The sequence below is a fragment of the Drosophila erecta genome, unplaced genomic scaffold (genome assembly GCF_003286155.1).
Source record: "Drosophila erecta strain 14021-0224.00,06,07 unplaced genomic scaffold, DereRS2 tig00000055-arrow-pilon, whole genome shotgun sequence".
Taxonomy (NCBI): domain Eukaryota; kingdom Metazoa; phylum Arthropoda; class Insecta; order Diptera; family Drosophilidae; genus Drosophila; species Drosophila erecta.
This window is the reverse complement of record NW_020825200.1, coordinates 20,929,103-20,950,000: the sequence shown is the minus strand read 5'-3', so window position 1 is coordinate 20,950,000 and position 20,898 is coordinate 20,929,103. Positions and strand designations below refer to the sequence as shown.

Below are 20,898 nucleotides of genomic sequence, written 5' to 3'. Positions count from 1 at the left end.
AGCAAAGCAAGGGCTAAGATATTTCCAATTATAAGGACCCTTTGAGCTGCGCTGCATGCAGCTCTCATATTAATGCGGCGACAATAGTGGATAGTGCGCATGGACTGATGTCAACTGGCAACTGGCAACTGGCAACCGCAGCCTTTGATGAGTTGTTGTTCTAAGCGGATTACGCAATGTGCGAACCGGAGGCTAGTTGGCCCTGCGTGACGGCTGACAGTTTGACGTGGGCCCGCAGACTGGGAATTCGATTAATTTTTGATGAATCAATGTCAACTACTGCTGAAAACCGGCGAGCTGTCAGCGCGGCTGCACGCTGCAAAGCCACTCCGCTGCGTGGATCAGCTTGGATGTCGGCCCGACTCAGATTACCCTTTTCGGGAGACACGTAATTTCACACACGCACTCGCACATCACATATCGGTAGCAGTGGCCCATGGGTAGCATGGGTAGCATGGGTAGCATGGGTAGCAGCGGGGTGAAATGGGTCCGTAAAATATGACACAACACGGCGGAGTCGACGGAAGCACTACGTGATTCCTCCGGCTCCCGAGATGGGGGGAGAAATTGGCATATCAACTCATATTTTCCTTCGCATCAAATGGAATCGCTGTGGAGGGAGTCGCCCCGGGAAAGTGGCGAAAAGTATGTTCGATATTTTTCAATCAAATTTCCGTAAATGTCACGTATACGCAGCGTCGTACATACTTATTAATAATGCTCGCAAGCCCCAAAGCACACGCGAAGCACACTGCGAAAGCAGCAAAAGATGGAGCCCCACCAGCAGGCAACTGGGCCCGGAAAGCATTGTTGGCGTGCTGGCGTCCACATGCTCCTCTGGGTATGCGCGCATAGTGAGTGCGGAGCACTGTGCTCGCATTAAACTTCATTCTTCAGTCGTTGTCATCGTCTGTTGCCACATTTATGGCCATTAACCAACTTTGCGCCAGGAATTTTTCGCATTTCTCGCCGCCCCGCCGCTTTGCAGCCTGTGCTTAATTTTTGATGAACCCAAAATTACCGATGACAGTGAACTGTGTGAATTCCCAGCAAAGGATACCGGCAAAGGGCATTGCGAGAAGGCAACCAGAAAAGGCTGTCAGTCAAAATACTTGGACATATTTCGAGAGTTGTTTATGCACAGGAGCTAAATATTTAACAGCGTTGAGCAATTTCATTAATAAATATTTCATTCGACCGTGAATATCATATTCGAGCTCAGTTTTCGTGGGTGGATTGCCAGGAGCGGCTGATTCGCGCTCACTGTGCCACGAAATTAAAGTATATTTTATCTGAATTGCGCAAATATCTGATAAATTAGTCTTACGCAGCTTTATTATGCAAGTCTCGAGGAACGAGCTACGCATTTTGAATGGCCAGCTCCCCGCCAGTTCTGGGTAAATAAATCGTGGTGGCATGGTGGGATGGTGGGATGGTGGGATGGTGGGATGGCATCGGATACAGAACACAGATTGCCGACTCCTTGCCAGTCTGGGCGAGATACCTTCCCATTTTTTCAGTGGTGGGCGTGGCCAGCTCGTTTGTTACGTTACTCGCTTATGCGTGTACGGCTCGTAAATAACAACGTCGAAGACACATGCCACTTTATGTCAATTATTTTGACAGCTAACAAGAGCAAATATGCAGCAGGTCGACATTATTATCACACACACGATAAACTAAGAGAACATTCCCGTCGCCTTGACCTGCCAGGTGCCAGGTGGCAGGTGAGTAAAAACGAGCAGGGTATTCTATTCGGTACACACACAAAGTAATGCGATTTCGTCGAGGCGCTTGTTAGTGTAATTTGTGGCTTGCTTTCTAATGAAAATACATTTACTTCCACGCTCTGACCTCAAAATATGTGTATCCCTCGCTGTCACAAGGTGGGAAAACGCCTAATATGGCTTTCTTAGCTTCATTAGAGGGTGTCAGCCGCACGAGGTCACTCACGACTAGTTTTCGGTCTCGATGCAAGCGGGAAATATCTTAAATCGTATGTAAATACATTCCACTTCACAAAGGAGTGGCCACTGCCATCTCGGTCACCTGTGCGTTTGGTAATAACCCAATTCAATTACTCGAGTAAGTCAAGGGAGTTACTTGTTTTGCTGCCTGGTGTCAATGACTTCGCCATCCCGATTACTTTCTCAGCTGCAGCATTTGCATCAATATCTAGCAATTACAAAATTGTATGACTAATAAAATTAAAGGACACTTTACTGTGCATACATGGCTTCATTCGCAGAAGTGGAATCAGCTTGTCAAATCGGAGTTACTAAAACAGGTACTTAAACAGCGCTCAGTACTCCTCAGTACTACTATGTAATTTCACTCAGTAAATAATTGCATCCTTACAATAACTTTAATTGGTTCCAATATTTTTTACGACCCCATTTTATGGGCTACATGTAGGTGTATGTATTCCGCTGAGACTGGCTACGCTAATCCTTATTACGCACTTGAATAAAGTGATTCTAGCCGTGGCCAAGCAACCGAAATTGGGCCGCACCGTTTATAAAGATTTGAGGTCCTGTTCTGCACGGACCAATAATGACTCCGCACGTAGGGGGAGTGGGGTCCTCCGTGTCCTGGACCCCCGGCACTCCAGGAGTCCGTCCAAAGCCACTCATGCACGCCCTTACATGCGTACAGATTGAACGGCAAAGGGCTTCCAATCGTAACGAATTTATGTCACGGCCCAGGGTCTTCCGCCATTCCCGCTGTCGATTTTGGTGGGAGGTCATATCAAAAGGCGATTTAATGAAATTACGGTCAGTATTAATCACTGTCAAGGCTAATTGAGTATGAAAGCAAGCGGAGCAAGCGATGGTGATTGCTCCGCAGGAATCAGTGCCGTTGTTGACGTCAGCGTTCATTAGGCCCAGGCAGCCCGACAAAAATGCAACCTGACATCTTAAAAGGGTTCCTTCGCCGTCGTCTGCATCGCATCACATTGCTTCGGTTTCAGTTTACCCACTTCCCAGCTGCGGATCACGTGTGTCGGCCATGTTGGTCTACGCCGCCGGGGCATTCGAGTATGTACATAATTATTATTATCTCAGTCCTCGTTCGTGGCAACGACTGTTGCGCACTCCAAATGACTTTAGCACTCCGATTTGGGGATGGGGGCTACTTGGTTACTTGGTTACCCGGTTACCCGGTTACCCGGCTACTCGCGCACATCGTTAGTCAATCGTAAACTGCGATCTGACAGGGACAAATGGCATTGGAAGTCGCTTTTATTTGCCGGCGATTATGGCAAATGAAGCGAAACTGTTTGTGTGATTCCTTGTTTGGACAGCGCGAAGGACAACTGCTGCGAGAAGTTTTTGCAGACTCCCTGCTCTTAATGCCTAATGTAATCAGGCCTGATGGCTGTTGCCCAAAATAAACACTTGCCACATGCAAAATGAAATTGTGTGCAACGGGCAACGTCGACAGGTTTCAGCCGTTTCTGTCAGGCCAGAGCCGGAGTCAGAGCCAGCGGAGTGGCAGGGGCTGCCATTAACTTATTGAATTTAAGCTAATTTAGCAGACAGCACTTAGCACACCACACAGCATCTCAATTGCCGAGAGCTTCCCTCGCCCAAAGCCCCGGGTCCGAGCTCCGTGTGCCATTCCGGCTGCCACGTCAAGTGGTGGACCAATTGGAGGAGGCGCCCGCCCGTCCCAACTAAATCAACCTGAGCTGCTCCCGTTGGCTGCTGGCCACCTGTCAGGTGCATGTAGATAAATTTCCCAGCTAATGGGGCCAGTCGCCCAAGGCAACGGACAGCAGCCTCTTCCAGTTTGGGCCACGAATGCAGCCGGCAGTTGTTTAAGCTGCTACAGAACTACAAGCAATCAGGGGCGGGTCAACTGGCCAGCCGTGGAAGGTCTCCCTCTCCGTTAACTGAATTTAAAATCACAAAAATTGGTCGTTCCGGCACAATGAGCCCGAAGAGCCCGAAGAGGCTGAGATAAATGGTTGCAAAGTGCACGGAAGAAGCGCTAAAGCAACATGTTCGCCAAATTCAATTGCTGCGCTTTAAAGGTTGCGCGCTGAAGGGCTTTTTCGGAGCCCACGTAGTCCATGTGGAGATCCCAGTTAGGTTAAGTAAGGTACGGCGCAGTGGGACGCAGTTTGCCTCGCAAAAAGCACGGGCACAGGCTGTCTGCCACCTGGGATAAAGTTCTGTCGCTCTACCTCCCGGCGGACGAACTCACACTTACACCCATTAATTGATTTAATGCCTGGAACAGCAGGCAAATGCCGAGCTTTGTTTGGAGCTCCCAAAATACACAGGACAAGCGGAACATGGACGGATAGTCAAGTAGTGGAAATCGAGCTATGTGCCGCGATGCACTCGAGTGTGCATAACGCCATTAAGGCCAAATTTCAAAGGGAATCTTACATGCTGGAAACAAGGCTTATAAATAGATCGACCCGCGCTGAACCCGGGCTGTAATTCGCCCAACATTTCAATAAATTCGGCTCGGCGGGCCTTGAGCTCATAACTCGGCTCGGGTAGTTGCCCTGGTGCTCCCTGTTCCTGGTTCCCTGTTCCTGGTCACGGAGCCTTGGAATTTATATCGCAGTTCAGTGGCACTCGTTTTGAAATCTCCCAGAATTTGCGCAAAATTTATGAGTCCAAGAAAAATGAAAACATAAACTTGTCAGTCACACATAGGCTAATAAATCGCTAGGGTCTGCTCACATCCTTTTCCGCTTCCCGTTCTGTTTCCCACTCGTTTGGTTCGGCTTGTAATCCTAGCTCGTAAAGTTCAATAACCTCGAGGGGATTAGAGGATTAGGTAGCAGACCCAAGCAGGCAGTGCACTTATTTATGGGGTAGCACGTTTCCCCCGGCTGGCCAAATAAATAAAAATAGTATAATGACTGGCCTAAGAGGAGGATCGTTCGCAATTCAAATGAAATTGCTCGAGCTTGTGGACCGCTTTTAATGGTCAAGGATGTGCCGCTCCTTTAAATAACACTCAACTCCAAGGTTCGTTCATCCATGAAAATTAGCATGAATACGGACGGAGTCGGCCACGGAGAGCGGAAGAGGCTAGCTCGAAATTGGGGACATTATGGACCCAGCCATTTGACCACTCAAAGTTTCAGCAAGGACACATGAGCTCACAATGTGCCTCATTTTGAATAAATTAAATTTGTCTGCAGCTGGCTATAATAAGCGGTCATTTCATGCTCAGCGTAAGGATGCTGGATGCTGGGTCGGATGAATGGCCGTACACGGATTCTCGGATGCATGACAAACATGCTTCAATAATTTCATTAGGACCCGAAACAGGAGGAGCCGCGGCTAATTAAGCGTTTTAAATGTCAGTCGGGCGGCTTAAAAGGGATAACACGGAATCTTTTCAAAAAATTCAGCAAGGCCGTCCGGGCTTCCAGTTGCGAGCACAATATGGCCAAAACAAAGCTCGATGTGCTCATAATCAGATGAAGTCGCCCATTAATTATGCATGTGTGTGTGAGCCCGAGGGCGCGTATGGGTGTGGGTGTGGGTGTGGGTGTTGGTGGTTTGGTGGTTTGTGGGTCGGTGGGTCGGTGGGTTGGCTGGCAGCATATGGACAACCCAAGCTCGCCAAAAAGCCGTAGCTCAAAGAAGACGCCATTAAAGGAGATTAATTAAAATAGCAAATGGTAGTGGGCACTCGTTAGTGGCCGCTTTTAAAAATTGAGAAGAAAAGGGATTCGATTGGGAGGTTTTACTTTTCGCCCAGCAAACTTACCAGCAAGCAAAGCTTACGCGTGCATAATGAAACACGCTGCGAGGGCATATTAATCGTTTTTAATTTGTCAGAGCGTTCCCGGCCCTTTGGCTAATCGAATATTTAATTAGTTTGATGCCTTTCCAAATCGACTCCAGGATTAGCACACCACGGGGGGAAGGGACTTCCCTCCGGGATCTCGGAGGGCAACCAAAGCCGCAGCCAAAGTCAAAGGCATTTGCAAGATTTCTGTTTGGCCAAAAGGGAACTGGCCGAGAAAGAGGATGCTGCGACCCCCGGTGAATGAATGACCTCAAATACAAGATTGGGAACATGAACTAAATATCTTAAGTGCTTTTATGAACGTGGGCCCCACGGGTTGCGCGCTAGAATGACGGCTACGATGACTCGTGCTGGTTGCCAGGACCCTTCGTCCTTTCACTGGGTTCTCGGGTTCTTTCCCGGCCGGGCCGGGGCTTGCTTTGGTTTAAAGCACTCAAATCATTTTGAAGCGTCAACTTTACCGGTCTCTACCCGCCGAGAAAGGGGTTGAAACAATTCTGAAAATTTATTTTCATTAATTTTAATTCGTTGCGAAACTTTTTCACCCCCGCCACCCATCCGCCAGCCATCCGCCAGCGGAGCTGGAAGCTCGGCTGCAATGGAGAGGGGAGCCGGAGTCAAATAATTACTTTTTCGGATTGGACCAGCGAGTCCTTTTTTAATTATTTGCCTAAAGCCCGGTTACTTAAGGTTCCCGTGCGCAGGACTGGCCAGGCGAGCATAATTAATTTATTTTACTTTGCCCAAACGGCGCCAATAATTAAATGAAACAGCTCTGCCAGAGTGTTCCTCTAGCTCTGCCTGTTGACACCCAGATTGGATGCCATATGCCATTGGAGTGCAGCTGGCGATGACGCCAGTTTCCGTTTGCCAGTGCTGCCTTAGGCTGCACTGATTTCACTTAAGCCCCGACAAAGGCTCGCCCAGGTCCTGCCTCTGATTTCAATGCACGATCAGATGCGGATACAGAGTCGGATTCCGCGCCGTCCGCCTCCAATGTCAATAGCACCCAAATTGATGACGCCAAAGCTGACATGCCTGACTCAGCAGGCGGCAATCAGCACGGCTCGCGCTGTGTCACCGGATGAGTGTGTGTCCTGGGCATCGTCAGCAGCGTCATGAACGTCTTTCTATCTGCCTCCCGGTCTGGGCTCCTTTGCACAGATGACAGTCACAGTAGACGCTAAGTACGTGGAGCTATTGGCTCATGTTTGGCGCCCGAGGCCTGCATTTCGCGCAGACTAATCCTAACTCTTTCCATTGTCTATTTTTAGGTAGCGACGCACTCAGTGAGGACGCATTGGAGTTGTAGTGGCTGGTAAGTAAGCAGGGAGGACGCAGATTAAGGGCTCTATCAATTCGGGGCAGAGATTAATTGCTCGCCACATTGCGCATACGCCAGGTGTTCGCGGCGTGTTCAGCCGCCATTTAAATTCAGTTCATGCGCGCTTCGTGGCGTGGAAATGGAAATGGAAACGGGAGCGTCTTGACACTCAGAAATTAATTGCGATACTTTCAGATAATGAATTAGTTGACCCAAACCCGATGCCATCGCCTGAGGTCACAGCAGAAGAACAGCAGCGGCCAAAAGGACAATTTGCAATGCAACGTCAAAACAATTACGTGCAGAAATGCGCTTGATAATAAAATGAAGTGACCTGGCTGGCTGGCTGGCGAGTAGTGCTCTCTTTCTTTCGGTTAAAACGTGTTCAAGTGCTGACTTTTATAAATTGTGCACTCGCCTCGCCCCTTGCCCTTGCCAGCACCTTGGCCAGGTGCTAAAGGTTCCTGCTCGAGCCTGGCCAGGTGAGAATGTGTTGGCCTGAGCCCAACTTGGCCAGCAATTAATTACGTCAGCAGCATAGACAGGCGGGCGGCACTCGTCCTGGCAGAACGAGTTCAGTTCATCTGCTTAAAAGGCATTTAAAGCGCATTTGGGGCCAAAGGGTTTCAGCTTTAACTCCCACACGCCGCCCACTCTGCTGACATTTCAATGCTTCCCCAATAGGAGGCGGATTTTTATTTGGCTGCCACGGTTGGCTGACTTCGAATGACATTTAAGCGCGGCGAAGTGCCCGCTTTAGCTTATCTCAACGGGCTGAACGTTAAAATATTTCTGGCTTTCCTTACATTCCGGCCATATCCCACTTCAGTCCTGTTTCAGTTTCAGTTTCTGTTTCCGTTTCCGTTTCTGCTGGCATTGCGGTATTTCTGCCTTTGCCGCAATTAATGCCAGTAGATTAATTATACGCATGGTTGCACACACTGTGTTGGTGCCGCAGCTTCTGGGCTCTGTTTTGTTTGAAATTTCACTTAAAAAACAAACGACACAAAGCCCAAATACCAAGCAAAAAGTAGCTGCCTCCTAATGAGTGCAAATTAGCCGATACTCCGGCCAGCCAAGGAACCCTAATTGGGCTGGGCTGCCGATAATCAAGCTGTCAAAAACTCGCTGCCTTCGTTATGGCGGAAACTTTAAGCATATTTGGCCGACAATTTAGTATTGATAGGTTCTGGGCAGCAGATGTGGCAAAACCACGTTTTTTCACCCGTCCGGGAGTTAAAGGGGCTATAAATCTTGTGGCCCGGCAGCCGTAGTGCGAATATGTCAACTTATGCCAGAAGTTTCCATCAGAAACAGAAGCACTCAATGGAAGCCATGGAACTTATTAGCAATGATCTTCTGCTCTCCCTGAAGCGGTGGCCTACGGAAGGCGTTTGGGCATGCCTGTGGGCCAAGTTCAACTAGGCCAACTCCTACGATGATTTATTTGCATTGGCCGTGAGGCGAGTCATGATTTATGTGCCCCAGGAGTATTTATTAAGACAAATAAATAGGCCTAGCTGTCATTGCCGTATCAACCGTCCACTATTACAGCGTGTTTAAGCCACTTCCGAAAACGTTAGGCAAATATTCTTACAACTGGCCTCTTTTCCACGGCTTCCCGTTATTAACAAATGCAGAAGGGCAACAACTTGCACAATGCCACTATTTAATGAGCAACAAAATTGGCTGACTAGATTGTTGGTAGAAAGTTTTAAGGCTGCTACTCTTAGAAACAGAACCTTGGAGTTGGAAAACTGCTGTTTTGAGCCAAATTCGAACGGCAATTGCAGAAAAATGCATTTTTGCCTATTTTTACCTCTTCGTTTTGGCTTTGTTTAACTATGTTGGACTGTTCAAATCCAATATCACTTCAACATCGCCATTTTTACAATGTGCCATCACAAATCTGTGCCTCTCAAGGGATACACGCAAATACATTTTTGATGACGGCTTTTTTCGCGAACGACTATTATATATTCATTAACATCGGCTGTACGGAGGCCCATTAATGTTTAAATGCTAAAAATTGCGCCTTATTGGCGTGTGCATGTATGATTTATGGGCCCAGCGAGCAGGCTTCAATCACGATACCCAGATACTCGACAGCCCACTGCCCTCTCCCCCGGTTGATTCCGCGAAATGGAGCCATCAGACCAACCGCAGCGGCATTGGAGCGCCGGCTTGAGTAGTGGCAACTCCAATCAAACTTTTCCAATAAAGTCTTTAGCCCGAAGACGGCGGATAAATCAAGCAATCAGGCACAGGCACAGGCACAGAAAGGGCTGACCTGCTCGGCTGTGTGAGTGCACCCGGTACAGACAGCCTCCGACATAATTTATGGCGTTCCTTAAACTCGCTTCCCGAAACGAGTCTCCGGCGCATTGGGAGGATAATAAGCGGCCGAACGAGTGAATCGAAAATCCGGCCTGGGCTGAGAAGTTGCGAGAAGCTGAGAAAGTTCCTGTGAAATGCGAAATTTAACTTTGTCGATTACACCGTGGAGACCACGTTGCGTATACGTAATAATGGGCCAAACGCCAAACTCAAAACGCCAGCAGACAATCTCCACGCAGCAGGTTTAACGATGGAAGCGGTGATCGGCCTCCGGGCCACGTTTCCCTGCATAGTTGGATGCGAGCTTGTTGTTAATAAAAAGGGCAGCCAAGCAAATGAAAAATACTTTTCCAGTCCCACATCCGCACGGGTGCGGCGCATGCTGTTGGCCAAATTGACTTAATCTAAAATAAAAGTTTAGTGTTGAACCGAACGCACACACAAAGGCCGAACGGGCCAACATATGCTATTCCTACGGCCATGGGTGACTAGAGGGTTGGCAAGGAGAGCTAGTTAGGATCCACAAGGACGCGGGGTTGGGGCGGCATGTTAATTTCCCCGGAAAGGCACGATAAAGTTGAGTTCTTTTCGAAAAACTATTCGACTATTCGACTCTGCCAAAAGGGTAGATATCGTTTCATAGATCAAATTCTGTGTGGCCTACGCTTAAGTTGGAGATTACCTGGCATAGGCCTTGGGGTGGGACGCTTCCAAGTTCAGTCACATGAGCAGGGAAAGTTTTAATCAGCAAATAAATTGAACAGAAAGGCTGAAAAGCCAGCAGGATTTACGATGCACAAAAGATTCCTTTGCGAAGGCTCGCTCAAATGCGCGTTAGAAGGGAAACAAAGCCCTGCCTTTCGAGCACACAAGCAAATTGTCAGAGAAACAGGAAATAAAATGGTAATTCATTTGCGGGAAGCAAATAACTAATGCATACACATGCCGCACACATCTGCATAATGTGGGGCAATTATGGTTAAAAGATCATAAAAAGCGGGGGAGCAGCAGAAGTACAGCAGTACGGAAAACCCATTTCCATTTCAACTCGCCCCTAAATCAGAGCTCCAGTTCAATAAATAAAGTGGGTGGGGTAGCGGAAATGCGTCCGCAAAGAAATTTATCCTTGAAGGACAAATTAAACGGCGTGGTGAGGATGGCTTTGCGCTCACAATTATTTCACAAGCTAATTTCTAGTTTCCGGGCTACACTTATCCAGATAAGTTCAAGGGCTGAGATCTCATTTCCCAGCCTTCGCTATTGTTTGCATTCAAATTAAGACAGAATTTTGCTTGGCACTCACGGTGGTTGGTAATTAATTAAAATATTAAACGCCCAGTGAAACGGGAGCAGGCACCTGGCTCCGATCTGTGGTTGTCGCTGACCTGAACCTTATCTCGATTCCGGCCTCCTGGAGGCCAGTTCGGAGGAGGAGCCCCGTGGGATCGCCGTGATAAGAAGTGCCTCCTGCGCTCCAGTACTAATCTCCATTTGCCTGGTGCGGCTTGAATCAGGAGCTGTGACCCGCCCACTGCAGCACGCCATTTTGTCAGCTTCATAATTAAGGGCAAAGTTAATTTTTGCTCCGTGGTCGTAGAGTGACTTGACTTCGTTCCATCAAGACCGCCTGCTTTTTGCTAGTGTGCAAGCCGGAAAACTCATTATTTTTTAAATGGAACTCTTTCTTTGTGCCGTTCCCACTCGGAGCTCCGCGTCCCTTTAGTGCCCTGCCCGCCTCCACATGGACTCCGATCCCAGTCGCAATTAACTGAAGAGAATAATGTTGCGGCAGTGACGAGCAGAAACATAATAATTCTTTTTTGGTATCCACCCCCGCGGCTGTTGGGCGAGTACAACTTGGCCATGTTGCATTTGAAATGACTATGTGAATGCAGGCAGGGAGGAGTGGAGTGGAGTGGAGTTGAGTTGAGAGTGGTCTGGCACATCAGCCTGCCACTCCTATGCACGTATGTGTGTGCTGGGTGGGTACTGTCGGCCATAATTATAAACATCCGGATAATGTGAGTCCTCCTGCGAGTCGTGGCCGGGTAGCCAATTCCGATTTAGCGGAACTTGACGGGCGGGCACTTGAATTTGTCCTGGGAAAGACTAGCTGCTGGGATTGCCAAGGATGAAGGTGAGGGTAATCGAAATGTTTTCCCGCGGAGCACGGACAACGAGCTGCAGTTGCGAGTTGCGGACGGCAACATGCACAAGTGTAATGAACCCCACATGCATCGCCGAGTGCCCTTTTGCCATGCCCAGCTGCCAGCTCCCTTTTGCTCATAAATGCTGCATGTTTGCAGGAATTGCTTAGCTGGGATTTGCTTAATTTCCCTCCGCACCACGCACATGTGCTCCCTGCTCCCTGCTGCCTGCTGCCTGCTCCCTGCTCCAGTCCCATTTCCATTCCGACCTTATGGCCACCAGGGGAATTGCGTCCCACGCTCCGTATACGCAATAATTCCGCCCCTCTGCTCATTGCTCGAAAGGAGTGCCCGACTTTAACGCGCTTCCTTGAACCCGCACATGCAGCGCTCAGCCAATTGCGGCCAATCAATAGAATGTAAATATCTGGCACTCGTTTTGCATTGTTTTCGCTTACCTTTTAGGTTCCGCATAAGCCCTTTAGCCAAACTCCAGTGACATCTCCAGCGAAAGGACCCCGCCACCAAGCGGGCGTGGCCATGGCAAATCAGGCAATCTCCAGCGCGGTGGCTTCGTATGTGACAGCTGTGTTTGATGGGCACCGCATTCGTTCTGCCTTAAGTGGCCAGCACACTGACCCATTGCTTACCAACTGACCTGGAGATTTGCGGGCCATTTCGAGGACTAGAGCTCCGGGTGAGCAGGAGAAAGCGATGAAGCGGGAAGGGGAAAGGCCCGCCCTTTGTGGACAGCTAATTAGCCCGCATTCTGGGTGATGCAGATCAGCTGCAAGGCAAGCAAATATCGAACATCTTTGGCACTGCTCCTTGGCCGAATACGGCTGGAAATGCTGGGGAAATGCTTGGGAAATGCTTGGGAAATGCTTGGGAAATGCCTGTCATAAAGTTCTCGATTTTGTGGCGCTCAGGGAACGGTCGCCGCTGTCTGCCAAATCCGCAGCCCTCCCACCGGCCTGGATATTAGTTCAATAGTCATGACTGTCCAACTGATGCCCCAAATCCCCTGAGGTCAGCCCCAATGCTGGCCAGGCCACACACGCGCGAGCAGCAGGCATGGAAGCCAGGCCGAGATTTTCGGAATGGGCGTGGCCGACTCAATTTCTATTATCCGAGGCGTACTAGTAGGCGCTGGGGACCCGACTCTGCCATTTGCTTGCAGTATGTCGTATATTGCTTGCCACCGATTTGGCCCCAATATTTTGCGCACATTCCGCTCCCCCCCTCGATTCTCCATTCTACATTCTGATCGGTTTTCGCAGTACGAACACAAACAAGCGATTGTGTATAAAAATCCGTTGGCTGTTTTGCGGTTGTTGGCAAACTCGGCGAAATCGCCCCAGGAAAAATATTGACGCTGAAGCGGCTTTAGCGCCCCGAGCCGCCCAAAACCCCAAGCCCCAAACCCCAAACCAAACACGTTTGGGCCTCGTGTTTTACTGCACTTTTTGTTGCGAGTTTTATGTGGCCATCTATGGACAGCTTTGGCTGTCTATGCCTGGCGGCAGCCCCGCCACAATGGCTCTTATTTTATGTTCGTTGCTTAGCTGTAAAAATCATTTTATGAGTTTGCATAAAATTTTGTGGTTTTCACGCCCATGTTTATTGTGCCCGGTGCAGCATATGCTGCCATTGTCGAGGACGTTGTCGTCTATTGATTTTGTTCCAGCCAGGCTGAGCCGCATCAGTGGAGCTTCGCTCGAATTCTGTGACTTCTCCCAGGGGCTCAGTGCTGGCATACGAGTTGTGTTTACGCGCCGGTCTGAAAATTAATTAAGCTCTTTACGGGCCTCGCCAAGAAATCCAGTAGGATCCTTGACAGCACCCACTTATTGATTTCATTGGTGGGGCCGATGCCCACTGAGTTGGGACGCAGTTTTTCCGGGGGCACCGCTCCAATGACGCACAATTTTAATAAGCACGCATTAGGCAACCCCATGGGTTTCGAGTGCCTTGAATACCGTTTAGCCAGCGGGAAGGCTAAGGAGGCCCAGCCTGCCAAGGGACTCGCCAAATCGGCTATAAAATGCCACTTAAATCCCAGCCAGAAGCATCCGCCGAAGCACGGACAATTAATGTGGCGAATGCAACAGAACCCTTTTGTCTTTGGGCCTCGCCACCGCAAGGATCCGTGAATTCCAATCCCCATGTATGCCCGGCCTGGCAAGGCGTCACTGTAGCCTCCGTGAGGTTTGGGTGGCCTGCAGGTAAAATAAATTATTATTTATTACGGTCATTAGAGCTTAATGGCGGCAATGATGTCCACCACGCAATGGCAATGGCAACAGCAATGGCCATGGCAATGGCCCGAAACCGGCTCCAGGCAACGGACAACTGGCTGTGCCGCGGACTTCCGCCGCTTAATCGAAGGCGAAGGAGAAACAGGACAGCCTTTGTCCTGGTGCTGGTCCTGGTCCTGCTCCTGATCCGCACCCTGGGTGGGACCCTTTTTAATAGCAACCGGTTCGCATTATGAGGCCCGCGTGCCGTCCTTGAAAATCTTTCGCACGGACGGACGAAAGGAAGAAATCCCGGCTGGCCAGCATTTATCGTAAATTCAAGCCTTATTATCTGGCCGGGAAATATTTATGCACTGGCAAAGTTTCGGGCCGACCACCATAAACGTCAGAGGACCCTTGCCACAATAGCCCCAAAACGGGGGGAGGCATATTAATGGTGCCCGGGCTGACACATTGTAAATTCAAATGCATTTCTCACGCTCAGCCCAGTTCGGGCTCGAAAACGTGGCCCCAGCCAAAGTGGCTCTTACCGCAAAGTGAGAGCAATCAATCAAAACGCATACGTGTGTATATGCCCACACTAACGCCTGGTCGGCTGGTCGGTGTTGCATGTGGCAGGGTGTGCGAGCGAAATTAATTTCATGCATTTATGAAATATGGCAAAGCGACAATTTGCATAAAACAGGGCTGATCAAAGGGCGGGGAATGATGGACTGATGGGCTGGGATGACCTTTGATTTGACCAAGCTTTTGGTATGGACCATCCGTACCCATCCTTTCCAGATAGAGGTGCATATAGCGGAGCAATGATCCATTTACTTATAAATTCATGGCTGTGATGAAGTTAGCTTAATGTGTATACTAATATAGTAGATAGATTGGGGCAAGAATTCGATAGGACTGGCAAAAAGGTGGGCGCCAACAAGTCCTAGTTTCCGAAAACTTCGGGTTTTCATTCTGCAGAGGCGCCTTTTCCTGCGCTGTAAGTTTATGCGCGCAGTGTGTGTGCCGAGTTTATAATTTCTGACACAAAATTACATGCACTTTTCCCCAGTTGCCGTGGCGCACATGTAATTGGACCTACAGTAGTGTGTGCGCTCGCTCGCCCGCACGAGTTTTCTTTGCGCTGCTCCTTTGATAAATGCGCATAATTTCAGTAGGTTTTCCTGGAGTAGCGAAGGAAACTTCTCCTTGTGTGCGAGTGTGTGAGTGTGTAAGTGCTTCTGTGTGCAATAGTCGCGCTGCTGCGCTTTATTGTTCGCAGCGCAGCGTTAAACATTATGCCGGCTGGCTGACTTGGATGGCTGGGTGGCTTGGGTGGCTTGGGTGGCTTAGAAGGGCTGAGTCGAGTTGTCTTGGCGCGAATTATGAAGACGATTACACGACTTTATAGGTGAGTCTATAGGTACGTGCGGCGCTTGGCAGGCGCTTGGCTGGGGGCTGGGGGCTGGGGGCGGGTGGCGCTGGGCGTGTCTGCGGGGTGTCTGCACATATTTATGAGCAGTGATGCGCTGCGACGTCGTCCGACGTGGAATTAATGAAATACCTGCCACGATTTATGTGCCAGGTGACTGGCACAGGGGACACCCGACACACGTGGTCGGGCGGAGGAGCGAAAAGAAATTAATTTTGTGGGGGAATAGTGGTGAAACGTCGTATTAGTTATCCTGCTGCAGGAGGAGCGTTGCAGCTCATCGAAAATAGCCTCTGCCAAGCAAGTGAGGGAAGCATCCGTTTGGGGATCAGCGAAACAAAGACCAGTAACTTGCCGTTGCGCACCAAAGCACCTATAGTTTTTGTGCCATTGAAAGATAGTTGCCAGGTAGTTAGTTTCGGGTTTGCGCGCCTCTTTTACCTGCATCCAGCGGATGCAGCCATCCGTTATCTTGCGTTTTCCTGTAAATAATTCAACTGAAAAATTCATGAGGATGCGTTTCCCCGCTGCTATCTGTAGCGGTCCTGCTTTTCGCCCTTTGTATCTCTGTTTTTCTTTAATTGTTTAGAAAATAAATCACCGAACGCAGAAATAAGTTGACAACACCACATGAAATAAAAACGAACGGGCCAGCAGCGAAAATAGAGCACTGCCACCAAGGGAGTGGGATGTTGGTGGCAAAGTGGGTGTGTGTGTGTGTGTGTGTGTGTCGGGCGGAAACGGAACTAACAAAGCACAAAACGAAACAAAAATGTCCACCCAAAAAGCGAAACTCAACTGCGAAAGCAGGGGAAGCGAAAAAGGAGAATAGAAAGAAAAATATCCCACGAAGCGAACGGAAAGGCAAAATTGCCAAACTAAAACTTTGCTGCAGTCACGGCACTGAATGAAAAAAGCAAATGCTGAACGACCAAGTGGGGGGCACGAACAGAGGCAGGGGCAGGAGGGCAGGGGACGTCTGTGGCACAAATGTAGTGACGCACACATCCAAACAATACCTAGGCGATGGCTGGGAAAGTTTCGTCCTTTTAGCCTGTAACAACCGTGGCAAAGCACAAAACAATTTACGAAAATTTGTACAATTTCTAAACTTAAATAAACACCAGGAATAGTTTTATTTTTATTATTACTGCCCCGAGTTTTCTTCCCTACGACCGGCGCGACCCATCCCATCCAAAAGGGTGGGCGCCACAAACTGTGCCCTAAATATTTGGTAGCAAACTTGCGCGCGTCTTAAAGAATGCACCCGCTAAATGGGCTGTCGACAACTTAGTCTCCGCTCGGCAACTCCGGCACTTTTAATTAAGGCTAAATGAGCAGCGTTTCCCAGCAAACTGTCCTCGCTGGCTCGCAATGGCACGGAATAATTCAAATGTTGCCAATGCACTTTTCAGCGGTGAATTAACAAGCCCAAAGTTAAAGTTATGGCGTCGCAGCGGATGCAGCTCAGACGGGCTGTTCGGTGGGTGCAGCGGGTGCAGCGGGCTTAAATTGAAAAAGTTTTGCCGCCTGCAAGTTTCTCCGTTTTTAAATGTTGGCAACTAGTTCTAGAAAGGATTTCTTGCGCCCCTCGGGATAGCAAACAAGTCTCCCATACTGGCATACACTGCCACCCATGGCGATTGTGTGTTCTGGCTGAGCTTGCCAATTTTCCGCACGAAAACGACACCTAAAGGTTTGTCTGCCCTGATACATTCCAGAAACGAGCTCGTTAGCTCTGTTTTCTGAAGATCATGAAATATCTTGGCCAACTCTCGTTGTGCATCAGTGGTGTAGTTTTGTTCTGGCCAGTAAACTTGAAGCTACAATGGACAGTTTATTTCTAATAATTGATTTGTAAGCTTTGTATTTGGAAATCGCCATATAAGAATTCCATGATCTAGGTATTGCTGTTATTGTTTTGGCTTTGGATTGCTTCCAAGTGAACTGGAATATTACGTAAAATCATTTATAATGCGGAAATTGCATAAACGGGGTTCCATTATGCAAAATTCAGGAGTCTTGTTTATGCCGTGATTATCACTGGTGAACAGCAAGAGATTTAAGACCAATTCTTTGTGGATAAATACAAGTGCTGCGATTCAGAGCACTTATGCATGAATTTCACTATAATTAGGGCCGAAAGGACGCCGAGATAAATGTAAATAAAAATATCGCAATTTAAAGGCATTCAAGTGCAATACACCGGAAACGGAAAAGAGCGCAAAACAATTACCCGGACATGAGAGATGCAAAATGCCCACACGCATGCAATCAGACGGACACACATACTCGTATTCGTTCTAGAATGACTGTATCCGAGAACATGGTATTACTGTGTAACTGCATTGTCGGCACTGGGGGGGAGGGGGAGGGGGAAGGGGGAATTTATTTAATGTTCATTTTTATGCAGGCACTCAAGTGCAATCAAAATTCGAAACGCGTAATTTCCATTTGAATTTGTGGGCTTGGGTGGGGCCGCAAGCAAGGAGCCAACCCCAACGATTCAGCCACAGAATGGACATTGTTATGGCTGGCTCCGCATTTATGGCATTTGTATTGCAATCCGGCACAAAAAGCTTGGTCCATGCCGTCTGAGCTGGCAGTGACAAATGCAATCTGCTGGCCACTGCCGGAGTTAACCGTAATAATTATCTAGTTTCAGCGCTAGTCGCTCTAATTACGAATGCTAATTAAACAGCCAACCAATGCGGGCGCTCCCTGCTCCCCCCACCGGAGGCCAAATTGCCAAGCACCAGAGTAATATTTGGGTCTCATTGGAGGGTAACTCATTTCGGGATGACTTTACGATGTGGAGACATACGCCTGGCGGCGCAGCAGTGAGGTGAGCCTGATCGAAACCTAGCTGCCTCCCAAAGCGTTGCATATCACGCATACGCCGTGGTGCCGCCTCTCAATTTATCGTACCAAATGGTCGGTCCAAATGGTCCAAATCCCCGAGCATGCATTTAAATTATTTATAGCTATTTGCAAATACTGTCAACCATAATACACGGTCCTTCGGAACACTTAATTATACGAGCTCCTTCACCGAGACCTCGTGGGGAACAACATGGACCGACTTCTGGCAGCACGGACAAGCGGCAGCAACAACAATATGGCCGGCTCACCGCCCATTCGCAGTGCATTATGCAGCAAGCAGGAGCCCCAGTCGTATGACAGGCTAGACAAAAGCTGCAGAATGAAGTATGAGGTCAGCAGCCAAGAAAGGAAAACAAAACAGGGCGAAGCACAAAACATAAAGGGAGAGCACATGATTGTCGCTTGAAACTTGAGCCCCGGCAACTAACCTCATGACATCAGCTTTTTGGGTTTGCAACTTATTACAATTTCCATATAGCCTCCAAAGCGCCAGCAGGAGGAAGCTCCAGTGTGTGAGTGTGAGTGTGAGTGTGTATGTGTGTGTGGGGAGAAGTGCACACAAATGTGCATTTGCAGGGTGCGAGTGGAATGAAAGAGGAAAGCAGAGCAGAAGCAGAGGCGGAGGCGGAGGCGGAGGAAGAAAGAGAAACAAAAACAGAAAGAACTTGCTGGGCGGTGGAGAAATGGGGGGGGGGAGGGTCAGGGGAGGAGAAAGCAAATGCCATGTCCTTCAGCGCTTGCCCTCGCAATTGCAAAGGCAATGGAAAGGCAAAGGCAAAGGCAACGGCAAAGGCAAGGCAAATGCAAAACGCTGGGGGGGTCTTTAAGTTTTATGGCACCATTGTGTCAAGATAATAATATGTACGTCGCAGTGTGTGTACGTGACTGCATTTAAGTGCATAGTTGTGTAGAACAGCTCGCACACTCACGCTCACTAGGAATCACACACACACACACTCGCAGTTGGCCAAAGAACACAGATACATAAACAAGAATTCCTCCGGCATGACATTTACTCTCCGAATTACTATAAACTGCTGCATTTGAACGAAAGAAGCAAAGTGGCAGCAAATAACGGCTAACTGCCACCCCGGAGATCGCCGCCCACCCAGCATTATCAATTTAAGCGAATGGCACACGAGTGTGCCATAAATTCGGGCTGCATGACATTTGCTAATGTTTGTCCATGAGCGCGGCGGCGTTAATTAAATACCATGGCAAACTTGCGGCCTGCAGCGCGAAATCAGAAATTCTGAATCGGCGGGCTCAGAAAGCCACATAGTTCTGTAATTAAAATGAGCGAACGCTTTGGCAATTCTGCGGCCGAGTTTCAATTTTAATTTATGTGCACAGCGCTTCGTGAAATTTGTATTCATTAGAGCTGCTTTTTTCCCGGCCAGTGGAGCAAACTCTGTCCATGAAATCGCCGGATTTCGCCTGTCCCTGCCTCCCACAGCAATATACTCGTAAGCATCGTCGTAATGTGAAATACCACTAAATGTAAGGCAATAATAGGGAGCAGACGCAGGAGAAAGATACGCGCTTCAGATAAAAATTATGACACGCCACAAAACTTTGTCCAAGTCTCAAGTGCTCTCCGCTTTTTACGGCTCCCAGCATAAAAATTTAAATAAACTCACTCACGCGTGCGAGCAAATAAATACAAATTTATGGAAAACCCCGCCTGAGTCCTGCTGGGCAGCGTCCAGTTCAGCAAATTGTTGGCCGGTCATTTTGCATAATCCCAGTCCTCCCCCCGCTCCCCTCGTTCCCCTCGCTGGGGAGTCCTGCTATCGCTGACCTATAAATAATGTGCCAAATTCGCTCGAACAATAAATAAATTTCCTTCTATATGCAAATGAATGGGCATCCCCAGCGCGCCGCTCGTGAAGTCGAGCGGACCGTCGGAATTAGGTCGGGCAATGGGCATTGCGATTGTAATTAGAAGCGACCATTATTTCTATACTTTTTTATAGGCACCTACTCCTACTCCTTATGTATTATGTGCAGCCATATCATATGCGTGCTTTCTCGTTTCAGCTAACCACGCGGGAAGAGGGAGCCGCGCAGCGGAAGGACCCTCGGAGGACACAGGACATCACGTTGAAGGCGATTCATCATCGGCGCCACGCTTCCGACATTGTTCTTCGCAGGAGGCGGCAAGGAGGCAAGGAGGCAGAACATCCTCTAGAGCAAATTGAATGTAATTTCATAAAAAGGCGAGTGTTAATTTTTTGCCAGCCACACAATACAAGATAGATACAGCCAGGGTTACACGGACCCCGACGTGGCTTAATGTGCTAACACGCAGTGACATGAAAAATGATGAAGACCGTGCTGCTTTTTTCCGCACCGACTCAATAGACTCAATAGCGAGGGAAGTCTCGAGGAAGGAGCTGCAAATTTGCGAGCAGTGCGAGAGGCGGCAACGAGCATTGTGACTCGACTCGCAGGACAACAGCGCATTGACAGGCGACGCAAAAACGGAGCTGGCAAAAAGGCTGAGCTGCACATCGCCATCGGACCAGCATCATTTATCAGCGACGCATCGCATCGCATCAACTAGCAGCAACAGCAGCAGCAGCAGCAGCAGCAGCAGCAACAGCAGCAGCAGCAAGAGCAACCCGGCGAGGCATATGTGCGCCGGAGATGCCGGCATTGTGTGGTTGCCGTAGCTGAAAGGATTCAGCGCGTTCATTCAAAAACCCATTAACCCTAATAAGCAGCCACAAAAGCCAGTCAGACAATACG

The 20,898-nt window shown here is 48.9% G+C and overlaps 1 long non-coding RNA gene across 1 annotated transcript in view; it reads left to right on the top strand.

The window, feature by feature from the left end:
• Positions 1 to 20,715, top strand: part of LOC113564102 — a 40,282-nt gene extending 19,567 nt beyond the window's left edge. Inside the window, exons 2-3 of the long non-coding RNA XR_003407791.1 lie at positions 7,059 to 7,102; positions 20,188 to 20,715. This is a non-coding gene — a long non-coding RNA (uncharacterized LOC113564102). The remainder of the gene's footprint in view (positions 1 to 7,058; positions 7,103 to 20,187) is intronic.
• Positions 20,716 to 20,898: the final 183 nt, after the last annotated feature.